The sequence below is a fragment of the Hipposideros armiger genome, unplaced genomic scaffold, assembly GCF_001890085.2.
Source record: "Hipposideros armiger isolate ML-2016 unplaced genomic scaffold, ASM189008v1 scaffold_454, whole genome shotgun sequence".
NCBI classification, from domain to species: domain Eukaryota; kingdom Metazoa; phylum Chordata; class Mammalia; order Chiroptera; family Hipposideridae; genus Hipposideros; species Hipposideros armiger.
In genome coordinates this window covers 799903-812695 of record NW_017731804.1, presented here as the reverse complement: position 1 = coordinate 812695, position 12793 = coordinate 799903, and the positions used below count along the sequence as shown (strand labels likewise).

The window sequence follows — 12793 nt, the reverse complement described above, 5'->3', positions numbered from 1 at the left end:
AACTTGGGCCAGTGAAGCAACGTCCTCCACAACTAGACTGAAGAACAAAAGGACAGCAACTTGTCTGTTCCCCTTCCCCCAATTCCCCCAATAAAAATCTTAAAAGAAAAAAAAAGAAAGTCTCATCACTCAGCACCTTTTTTCGACAGCACCTCGCCTCGCCCAACAGGGCTCCTGGGATCCCTGACATTAGCCTGAGACACCCGCTGGGCTGGTTATTGCTTCCTGATGACCTGCCCACAGCGCAGTGGGGAGAGGCTGGGTTAGAATTTAAAATCTCTGGTCTGGCTCTCTCAGCCATAAGCAGAGGCCCTCGCTGGCCAACCCCTCATGCCACCAGTTCACACATCCTCTTGTTTCTGCTGGGATTTGTCACAGTTTGCATGTTGGGTTCTCAGATACTTGCCTCGCTCTCACTTCTGACTTGAGGAGATATTCATAGACCCAATAGCCTATCCTGGTTGCCTTATCTCGTCTCCATCGATATTTTCTAGGCCTTTTTCTCTTCTCTAGTTCCAAAGATAAACTGGATTGTCAAACACAGTGAATTTCTTCAATGAACGGTACTTTGAAAGATGCAGTCATTTGGATGCTCGGTCTGACTACTCACTCTTAGAGGACCACCATAACTGGGGCTTTCTGAAATAAGGCTTCATGGAAAGAGGACAAACACCCCCCACAACTCCCTCCAGAAGAGGTACTTATTTTTCTTTTTTTTCTCTCCCTTTTTATTTCTCTTCTTTTTTTAAAGCACAATGACTTGCACATACTAGATACTTGATAAATGTGTGAAAACTTGATTTGGATCTATGTCTGACTCTTGGCATGAGACGTTCCCAAATGAACTGAATAAACCATCTGTAAAGGAGCGTGTCTGCCTTTCTTTTCTTAACTTTAAGTCTGAGTAACGAAAAGTTCTGATGAAGGGTGTGTACAGCATAGAACAAATTCCTTAAGTGATTAGTCAAGCTACCTGACTTCAAACAAGTTTTATTTTTGTCTCTATTACTGGTAAGCTGCATGGCCTATCTCTTCCTGGCTCAGCACAAGTTTGATCAACGTGTTTGGCCAGGGTAAACTAGTAAATCCCTAAATAAATCAACTTGTTTGGGCAAAACAAATGCACCTATCATGACATGAGCCAAGCGGAAATTTCCCCTGCACCTTTCCTATGTGACACATGGCCAGAGACTATATATTTCTCCCTCTGCTGCAGGGAGTGAGTTGTACCTGCCGCCACGCACACACTTCGGAGCTTACACAAGTTCCCAAATCTGTGTTATGCTCAGGCTTTGACTCAGAACTGAAGGATGGACAGATCAATGTTACCTGGAGAGCATCTGATCTTAATCTCGAATCTGCCTCTGGTTTTGGTGAGACTGTTTGGTGACACCCTGAGCAGGAAAACAGAAATGCTCTCTTATCTGGCATGTGGGAGATAAATGAAATGTGTACCTTTCATTTTTAACAGCAGTCTTTTGAAAGTTCCTAGATAAGCCCATGAAAGTAAGAATTTCTGCCATATGTATGTTGCTTTCAAGTCTACTGCAAATAGCTTCTCACAGATGATATTTCATCATGAATTATTTTGGTTTTCAGGGATGAGCAGGTACCTGTATAACAAGCGTAATGTGGCTCTTGATGGTTCTCATCCAGCCTCAGAAATCCTACACCCAGTTACTGATGTTTGAGATGATCACTGGCAGCCAAAGTATGTTCTTGGGTTAGAGTAGGACTTACATTTAGAGGCAGCACTGTGGAGCAAAATGACAATTTGGGGAGTTAAATGGGCCTGGGTTTGAGAGCTTGCTCTGCCACCAGTTTAAAATGTTGTGTGTTCAGGCATGTAAATTCGTCTCACTGAGCCTCAATTTCCTCATCTGTATATGATGGTAACTAAGTGAGGTGACATGTGCAAAATGTCTGATACTAAGAGATGCTTAAAAGACAGTTGCAATGAGTCACTAAAGTTATAACATTCATTTAATAAGCATTTATTTCTTAATATTGCATGCCAATTTCCAGGAAAGGATAAAACTCAAATGTTTTCTGTCTCTTAAACATGTATATCTTGATACTCATATATAGGAAATTTGTTGCATATACACATATTGGATTAATCTGTATGAATAAACATGTCACACACCTCCCACTTAGCTCTGAAAATTAGAAATTGGGAGAGTCAATGGAATAGCAATCCATTCCTGTTTTGTCAGAGTTTAAATTGTCCCATATCCTTGGAATGAACAACCATAATATTAACTGAATATAAATTGAAGCATTATATACCCACACATTCCTGATTTATCACATTCACTTGTTCAGAAATGCAATAAAAGGTTGTGACATCTTAGTTCATCTCTTTTATTTATGCTCTTGGCTTGAGAATTTTTATAACAAATTTTAGAGATGTATGAAATAAGTTATTTTAGACCTGTATTTAAAATTTCTACAAAGAAATACTTTCAATATTTTAATAAAATTAGCATAATGTTGCTATGTCATATCAAAACTTGATAAAGATTACAACAGAAAGAAAAGAATCTTGCAACTGATCTCACTAATAAACGTCGCCACAAAAAAATGTGAATAAAATTATGTTCAGTGGAACCCAGTAATACAGTCATCAAATAATGCATATATCACACAGGTGGAGTTCATTGTAGGAACATAAAAATGGTGCAATTTAAGAATTCTATAAATGTAGCTCGTGGTTTTTGGTAAAAAGTATATGAGCATCTGGCGGTTTGTAATGTGTCCACTTAATGAGGCTGAACCCAGATCCACTGAATTTCTTGCCCTTCATTATAGAGTAAGTCGGCTGATGGGACAAAAGGACTAACAACTATGAACAATTTGTGCATACATAAGCAATGACAACCCTTCCACCTGACTGACAGAAGTAGTAAAACGCTATCAAGTTTCAGACACAATCTGATTTCAGAGGTTTTAAAATGTCAGAAAGATGTGCATCTAACCCTTCCACTATGCGATGATGCAAGGAGGAATCTCCAAGTCAGAAGAGGGCCTCACTTGACCATGCTGGCACCCTGATCTTGGACTTCCAGCCTCCACAACTGAGAGCAATACATTTCTGCTGTATATACTCGTAAGCCACCTGGCCCGTGGTATTTGGGTATAGCACCAAGAACGGACTAAAACACCTCATGAGCAGCAATTTAAACAGAGAAAGGAATGGCACTGAGATCTGTGAATGACGGCGCTGGTGGCACCTGGCAGGCAGCTGATGTAGTTTTCATACATTCTGCTTGTAAGATCAGAACTTAAGCGTGCATCTAACTACAAGCATGGTTAGTACCACCCAAATCAGATGACGGGTAACCTCAGAAGATGGACATATCTCTGAAAGTTATTTTTTACAAAACCATTTTAGGACACATGTGCTTCTTATCAGCAAAATATGCCAGAAAACATGACCTTGATATAACAGAAGCAGACAACCTAGGGCAAAAATATACTGGGTTAAGAGTACACAACAAAGGAGTTCTCTGTTAGTAAACAAAAATGTTTTAAAACCCACAAAAATGTCATAGCAGATATAAAATCCACATGGAAGAAGCAAAGATAAAAAGCAATGCCAGACAATGGAGGTAGGTAAGTGGGGTTTCGGGAGTATAAATTTGATAAAACCTTTCAAAATGCAGAGGAATATCACCTGATCTGGAACTAAAAATAATCCTTCATATGGAGGGCAGAAAATGGGCGCTGAAATAATAAATCATTTGTATTCCTGAGGAAGGAAAAAAACGAACAATTGAAACAGAATCAATTATCAAATTTATAATGGAAGAACGTTCTTTTAGAATGAGAAAAAAACAGTGTCCACATTGAAAATGCTCAGTGTCCAAGTCAAAATTCAATGCAAATACAACCAAACCTAGATTTCTTGGCAAAAAAATTATAGGCTAAAGATTTCCTAGTTTCATCCACAAACAAAGAAGAAAACCTACATAAGAATAAGAATCACACCAGCCTTAGAGTTCTATAACAACAACAACAACAACAAAAACCTAAAAAAAAAGAGAACAATATGTATAGAATTCCTGAGAAAAATGTACATTAAGTGCTGCTTGGAAATAGAGAGACACCACAGAGCTTGGAGCCCGGCAGACCTGGGAGCTCCTTTCATTTCTAGCATTTCCTTGCAATGGACTTGGGTAAGACATTTTCATGAAGACTTGGAAAATAGAACAATATGTACTTCACAGATCTGTGGTGAGGACTGGATGAGATAACATATATAAAACTTCTATGATATTACCTGACACATAGTATATACTCAATAAATACTATCATTATTTTATAGTCAACTCCCAATCTTGGCTATTAAACCATTTAAAAAGCTGTTTTGTGCTTAATTGAATAGGGTTCTGGAGAAAATGAAGCTATTAGATCCAGTAATCCACCCAGGGTGCCTTTCTTGTTGTAGATATCCATGTGCTGTTTGGTGTTTTGTTTTGCTTTTTGCCATAAAGTTCTCACCTCATACGATCTTCAGCCAATGCTTAAGTACAGTTCCAGGCCTCTCTTGTTTTACGATGACTTTAGGGTCAGGACTGCCATGCGCAAAAATATACCGCATTTCATGATAGCTGACAGAAGGAACAGCTAATCCCAAAGAATGTCACAGTTTGCTGGTGTTGGAATCTGTAGGGAACTCGAGTAGCATCTATTCATAGCAGTCCCATAGGTGACATTACATTTGTGTTTGGGGGATTATCTGAGGAAAAGTTACTTACTGTTCTTTTAGAATTAAGAAATCCAGGTCAAAATCAGCTATGGTGAAATTGGTGTTTTTTTTAAATATTTTTTTGTTTTTCAATTACAGTTGACACACAGTATATATTAGTTTCAGGTGTACAACATAGTGATTAGACATTTATATAACTTAATGAAGTGATCACCCCGATAAATCTAGTGCCCACCTAACACCACACATAGTTATTATATTACTGACCATATTCCCTATGCTGTACCCTACATCCCCATGACTATTTTGTAACTGCCAATTTGTACTTCTTAATCCATTCTCCTTTTTCACCCAGCCCCCCAACCTTCCTCCCATCTGGCAACCATCAAAATGTTCTTTGTATCTATCTATTTTGTTCTTCAGATTCCACATATAAGTGAGATCATATAGCATTTGTCATTCTCTGACTTATTTCACTCAACACAATGTTGAGTTGTGTCCATCTATGTCCATCCATGTTGTTTCAAATGGCAAGATTTCATTCTTTTTTTATGGCTGAGCAATACTCCACTGTATATATGTACCACCTCCTCTTTATCCATTCTCCTACTGACAGACACCCAGGCTGCCTCCACATCTTGGCCATGGTAAATAATGCTGCAATGAACAAATGGATGCATATGTCCCCTTGAAGTAGTGTTTTGGGTTTCTTCAGATAAATACCCTGAAGTGGGATTACTGGGTCCTTCTTTGTCTTGTTTTAAAGTCTATTTGCCTTTGTTTTAAAGTCTATTTTGTCTGGTACAAGTATTGCTACTCCAGCTTTTTTTGTGTGTCTGTTTCCATTTTCATGAAATATCTTTTTCTGTCCCTTTACTTTCAGCCTGTATGTGTCTATCTGAAGTGAGTCTCTTGTAGGCAGCTTATGTAAGAGTTTTGTTTTCTTATCCATTCAGCCACTCCATGTCATTTGAATGGAGCATTTAATCCATTTACATTGAAGGTAATTGTTAATAGGTATGTAGTTATTGCCATTTTATTATTTATTGTTTTTATCTTCTTTTCTTCCTGGACTCTGGCAGAGGGACAGTGACTCGGGAGGCATCAAAGACACACAGGGAGAGACTGAGCTGCATGGCTGCAGGACAAGGACTGGAGAGACATTCACCATTTTCTCTGTGTGGGGTCCTTCTCCTGTGCAGCCAGCAGGTGGGTGCCATCTTTCTTGTGTTCAACAACGAAATCTTTATTTCTTCAAAAATATAGTTGTATCTTGCTTTGAAATAAGAAAATTGGATATACTAGTGCCAGGTATGGAGAGTGGAGACTTGAGTGGCCTGGATACAGACCTTAATTTGAACCATGTGGTTGAACATAAAGTGCTGTCTATCTCTGGATTGTCTCCATGTCCACTGATATGTGGACATATCCTAGTATAGCGGGGAGTGAGAGCTAAATTATAAGTCCATGTATTGTGTTCATTATATGACGTCATCTTAACCACAGCCTCAACCAGAAAGAGAAAGTTAATTATTGCTGAGTTAATACACCAGAAACTGCTCTGGAGCTGTTGGTATTAACCTACCTAAACAGGGGAGAGGGAATCAGAAGGGGTGGTGAGCATCAGAGAGAGGTTGGAAGAGCACAGTCAGCATGACCTAGGGAACATGAGGAAGCCACCAGTGTCTTTTGTGCTGACTGTGTGCTGTATCTGCAAGATGCTCTTGGCTGCAAGTAACAGAAATCTCAAACTCTCCTAAATGTGGAGGAAAGGCATTATTTCATGGAACAGGAAGTCTAAATGTAATACAGGCTCCAGAGGCAGCCTAAATTAGGCTCTGGCTCTGCTTCATTGTTGTTGCTTTGCCCTGTGTGTGCCAGCTTTGTCCTCTGGCTGTCTGCCACTATTATTACAAAAGCAAGGGAAGTGACAGAAGAAGGACGACAGGAGAGAAGTGGATGAAACTAGGAGAGGTCAGGTGCCCGCCACTACATCGATTATTGCCATGGAAATGTCATGTGCTAATTGGCTTAAACTTCATCCCTGAGTCATTTACTTGACAAAAGGATAGAATTATAGGCAGACCTCATAAATATTGTGGGTTGGGTCCCAGACCACCACCATAAAGTGAGAATGGCAATAAAGTGACTCAATCTTTTTGCTGGGGGAGGGTCTTGCCTTCGATCTGTAAAAAAAACAACACCTGTGAAGCGCAATAAAGCAAAATGCAGTAGAACAAGATATGCCAGTGATATTATTGGCTTAGACCAGATAAAGCCTATCTCTCACTTTGAGGATGAGTCAGAGCTCCCTTAATCACAGAAGCTGCGTGTGAACAAACTCAGAGCTGGATTAGGAAGGATATGATGGGAGCTAGATGGAGAAAGACCGCCAGTGGACAGCTAGTGGGTTATACAACATATGCTTAGTCAGCAACCTTCTGACCAGAAGTCAGCCTTTAAAAACTCACTGTCCATAGGGCATAATGGTTGAATCACTTTGCCAGTTACACTTTTCATAAGTTAATATATTGGCATCTGATTTATCCCATTACCTCTCAAGATCTCCTCAGGACTGCACCATTCTTGAGGTGCTGACAAAATCATGGATCTGTGCCTGCATTTCCGAGGACCAACCACACCACATAATATAATGAGTTCACCACATTCTGGGCCTTTCATGGGCATATTTCATACTTCTTGTCATATTTCATGCTTTTGTCATTCATATTTTGTGTTTCCCCAACTTCCAACACATGATTATTCTAAATGCATTCAGTGGAAGTATTCTAACTATGTATCTTGGGTTACAGTCTCAAACCAGTACAAATACAAGTCCAAATTATTTCTTTTCTCTCCATTTAGGATGTTCTGTGTGTGTGTGTTCCACATTGTTTTTTTATCTGTTGCACCCACTGGAATATGGTAAATGAGAGGCTTTGTCTGTAGCCACCACCTAGAACAAGACCAGGCATGTACTTGGCCTTCAATACATTATGAGTGGCCCTTGCTTTTGCACAGTCACATGGGACCATAAAACGACTGTGTAAAAATCAGGCAAAGCATCCTTTATTATAACCAATAGGAAAAGTTACACTTGTTTCATGATCATTAACACAGTTCGTCAAAACATTAAAATCTCTCTAATGTAGTTATAAGTACAGAGCAAAATGAAAAATAGTAAAACTAATATTTATTTAGTACACTGTAATTTAAAAATTGAAAACATGGAAAAATAAAGTGTTTTATTTCTTTACTAAAAAAATGTATCAGATGGTCTGAACAGTGCTTGTCTTCTCCATATTTAACTTTCAGCTGGAATGGGTGTCTTTTCTGCACCTTAGAAAATTATCATACTTCTTTCTAAGTTTGGATCAGCTTTCAAGATTTTATCCTTTCAACTTTCAATGTGGTGAAATATCTTGGAGAGTCCCTTTAACGTGAAGTTTTTTGCCAGCGTTCCCTCATCTTGAATATTTCATCCTTTGGTCACAACCACTTTACTCATTTATTTCGATAAGATTGACCTCATTAACTAGCTATGGCTGCCTACCCAGAGTTTCTCCAATGGTGTAAGGTCAGCATTTCCTTGATGAGCTAATTGTCGTAGCTTCATTTAGTGCGATTCGAATTTCATTTCCAGTGTTATCACTTTTCTTCCTTTATTGCACTCTGGTGGCAAACTTCCTGTTTCAGTTATCCATTTTTGTACAACATCACGTGGCTTCATCATTGGGAAAGAGGAGGCAAAACGACTGGACGGTTTGCCCTCCGTGCATGAATGGAATAACAGGTGCGCAGTGACCAATCCGAACAGTCCCTGATAGACTTTGAAAGAAAGGACACGATCGGCCACTAATGACATGCATCTGTTACTTCCTTGGTGCTCTGAGGACTGAAGATCTAGCGGCACTCTTTGTATTTTACGTGAGTGTTCACGGTTAATACACTGTAAAAACTGAAATTTGAACCGGGGTGTTAGCGGACTAAACTCCGGTAACTGAAAATTGTGCAAAGTGACGACTGCTGATAGTTGAATGAATAGATGACTGAATAAATGACCTCTTGATTGTAGGGAAATATTTGTTCTCTAGATAGCAAGGACCATTTTACAGTTTATATGTTCAAGACAAGATTTTGACCCTCTGGAGCTTACACTTTATGGGAGGATACAGGCAAATAAGTAGCCACAATACAGCATAATAAGCACTATAATGAGAAAAATATGGAAAGCTATGAAAACACATTGGAGGAATACTTAACTCTCCTTTTAACGACCTGAGAGAAAAATCCAAGGGGAATAACGTTCTCACTGGGGTGTGGGAAGACATCATGTAAAGAGGAGTAAGCGTTTCAGGCAGATGCAAGATCCCAGAGCTGAGAAGGAACTTGGTGATTTCACGGATCTGAAGACATTTTATATGCCCTGAGCATATAGGGGGAAGGAAGTGATGGAAGATGAGAACTAATGAACCTATCTAGGTGGGAGGGTCACAGTGACAGGACTTGGATGAAAATTAACAGTCATTTATACTCAAGAAAAAACTTACATTATATGTCAATTTACTTTAATAAAAACTTAAGAAAGTAATAGTCAAGTGGATAGAATGGATGGAGGTGACATATAAGTGACAAACATTATTTCCTTTTAGAAAGGTTAGGGCACATACACTTTCTCCAAAATTTCCATTGTTACACACAACAGTGAATGACCTAGCAGTTGTCTCAGTGGGACTTCACTAATTTGATCTGTAATAGAAAGTGAGTCACATCGATTGACTTACATAAAATTCAAAAATGATATATGCCACAGAAAATTGTGGGATTTTTCCCCCAATAGATTTAATGACACAAAGAAACTCTTTGTACTTAGGCAAAAATCTTGCAGATTAATTTGGCTTTGAGGAAATCACCTAAATGTTCTGGTAATTTTTTAAGCATAGGAATGATGGTTGTTCTTTTCTAACCTCAGAGCCATAAAAAGAGTGTTCTTGTTAGTCAAATTCCTTGGATGAAACATGGAATTATTTTCTCTTAACATCTACCACTTTTACTAAATAATAATCATCGGCTGTTAATAATGACTAAATAAAGACACACTTTATCTTCTCTTCCTCCTTAGTCTCCACTAAAATAAATGTAATAAAATGTTAGTAAAGGAATTTTTACAATCCATAAGCTTATAGGAATAGGAAGAGAATAGGAAAGGAAATGGCAGCAGATAAGAGATCTCAATGAATTTTGGAATCTGCAATGTGCATGTCAGAGCATAGCTGATTTAGCATGGTAAAGAAAGACACAACTTACAGTGTGTGCAGAGCAGATGTGGACAAGCTGAGTAGGCACTGAGCCATTCTGCAAATCTATGAAGAGATTCTTAAAGGCAAAAGTAAGAGTGAGGTATGGGGCTGAATAAGGGAAAGATTAGTCCGTAAAAAACTCCTTCACAGTCCTCCACATACTCTCTCTTTCGTAATCCACTGGCTGAATGGAGAGAACACCAGGGACCTAGACGAGGGTGGGAGCCGTGATATAGTCGGAGTGGATCCCTGAGGAACATATGGAAAGCTTGAAAGTGTATGAGAGATCAGTCAATTTTGCATCCCCCGCAACCCTTGACATATGTACAACTATGTAGACTCTCTAGGAGAAACACAGAAGGCTTTTTCTCTGAGGAACTGAATAGGAACAAATCAAGTCACAAGGATACCAGCTAAAGTGGACAGGAATTACAGTACTAGCATACTGAGTTTCATTCTCGCCATGGCTTAGGTTGAGTGGAATGTAAAGGACATATCTACAATTGATTTCTCTCATCTAATGGCGTTGGCTAAAGCCTCCAATAATACGCTGAATAGTAGTGGAGATAGCGGGCATCCTGATCTTAGTGAAAACATCTCTAGTGTTTCCCCCACGAAATAAGATAATGGCTAAGGAAACCAGGCCATATATATTATATCATGTTAAGAGATACCCCTCAGGCCGGCCGAGTGGCTCAGCTGGTTAAGAGCTCGCTTGGGAGCACCAGCTCTGAGCAGCAGGGCCGCAGTTCGGATCCCACATTAAGGGCCAGTGACGCTGCGCCCTCTACAGCTAAGATGATGAACAATACCTCTACCTGGAGCTGGACTGCTGTGAGTCGCCCGCAACGGCGTAAGCTGCAGTGGGGCTGCAGTGGGCTGCCATGAGCTACATGAGTGGCTGGCAGCCAGTATGAGCGGCTGGCAGCCGGCAAGAGCTGCTGTGAGCCACAGTGAGCGACCTACCAATGACCAGCGACCGATTGCCTCACCCAGGAAGAGCACAATGATCATACCAACATGGGCCAGTGAAGTGACGTCCTCCACAACTAGACTGAAGAACAAAACAGCAATTTGTCTACCTGTCTGTTCCCCTCCCCCAATTCCCCAATAAAATCTTTAAAATATATATATATATGCTTCTGCACCACGCGTAGCATTTCCTTGTTTTGCCTTATACCAACAGCCTTTATACAATAGTACCTTTTCCATATAAAGAGGTACCTAGAGTAAAGCCGGGGCTCTGGGGAGGAGAATGGGAGAGGCATTGGTTTACAGGGACAGAGTTTCAGTTTTGCAAAATATAAAAGGTTCTGGAGATGGATGGAGGTGATGGTTGCAGACAACGTGAAGGTACTCAATGTCACTAAATCATACACTTAAAAGTGGTTAAGAAGGTAAATGTGTGTATTTTACTACAATTTTAAAAATAAAACAACATATGACTCTTATTAAAGCAGCTTATGTAAGTTCATTGCAATGAACTGAATATCCAATTAACCTAAACCGTTTTGAAAATAATCCTCTGTTTCTTCCTTCTGTGTATTGTGGCCTGGGGTTAAAGCTCTCAGCTCTACTTATGACAATGCACAAGAGAATTAATTAAATATAGATGTCTCAGCAACTTTAGATGCAGCTGATCACTCCCTTCTGGAAAAACTCTCTACTCTCAATTTCTGAGGTATGACACTCGTGGTTTTCCTTCTACCTCACTGACAATTATTTTTCAATCTTATTTGCTGGACTTTCTCCTCTACTTCACCTGTAACATTTCTAGTTCATTTAGACTCTGCCATGGACTTCTGTTCCTCTCTGTATGCATATAGTCCCTCCATGGGTCATTGCCTCCTTTCCATGGCTTTAAATTCCATTGAGAAATCCCGAGAGGGAAATGGAAGTTACTCAGAAAGTAATTGGTGGAGGTTACTCAGAAAGCAGTCAGGTGTGCTGTACAGCCAAGCTCTGGAGGGGTGCTGGAGAACCCATCGCCAACTGAAATCGTTTTCTCTGGTCCCTTAGGATGCTCTATAACAGAATGCTCAGAACAACTCTCTCCAGCTGCCACGTGATCATTTTACAAAAAAAAAAAGGGCAAACAAGATTTACTGTATTCAGGCTGTGTACATTCTTTTTGTATCCTTTCCCCTTCCTCTGTTCTCTTTTATCAATCCTGTTTTTGTCTTGGTTCCTTAATACCAACAGTCTAATGATGCATTTTCCTTGAAGACATCTATCTCCTGATATTTCTCAAAGTTGTCTGGATTGAATGTGTCTTCTGAGCGCCTTACATGTACAGAGATCCATAGGAAGAACCATGGGATGCTTGTCCTAGCGCTTAGGAATCTGAATTCCTGAGCGCCCTCAAGCCTCTCCTTTTCTTAGTCATCTTCTCCTCAATAAATGGCACAAACATCCACCCAGCTGCACAAACAAACCCAGGGAGGCACCTCCAGTCTGCTTTTCACTCCTTATTCCATCCCCACAAATGGCAAAATTTTTCTGATGAATGAATAAAGTGAAGTAATGAATGATTTATTGCAAAGGTACATGCTTTGTAGAAGGGTTTAATGGTGAAACATGATTGATACTCTGTGGTGGTGATTAGTATATTTATGTTAATAATTGATCTAGGGCCGGCCGAGTGGCGCGATGGTTAAGAGCTGGCTTGGGACGCCAGAGGGCCCCGGCTCGGATCCCACATATGAGGGCCAGTGACACTGCCCTCCACAGCTAAGATGCTGAACAACAGCTCAACCTGGAGCTGGGCTGCTGTGAGTCGCCG

At 40.0% G+C, this 12793-nt stretch overlaps 1 pseudogene; it reads left to right on the top strand.

The window, feature by feature from the left end:
• The first annotated feature begins 1629 nt into the window (after window positions 1-1629).
• The window catches only part of LOC109395067 (multifunctional protein ADE2 pseudogene), a 37210-nt pseudogene continuing 26046 nt past the window's right edge, over window positions 1630-12793 (top strand).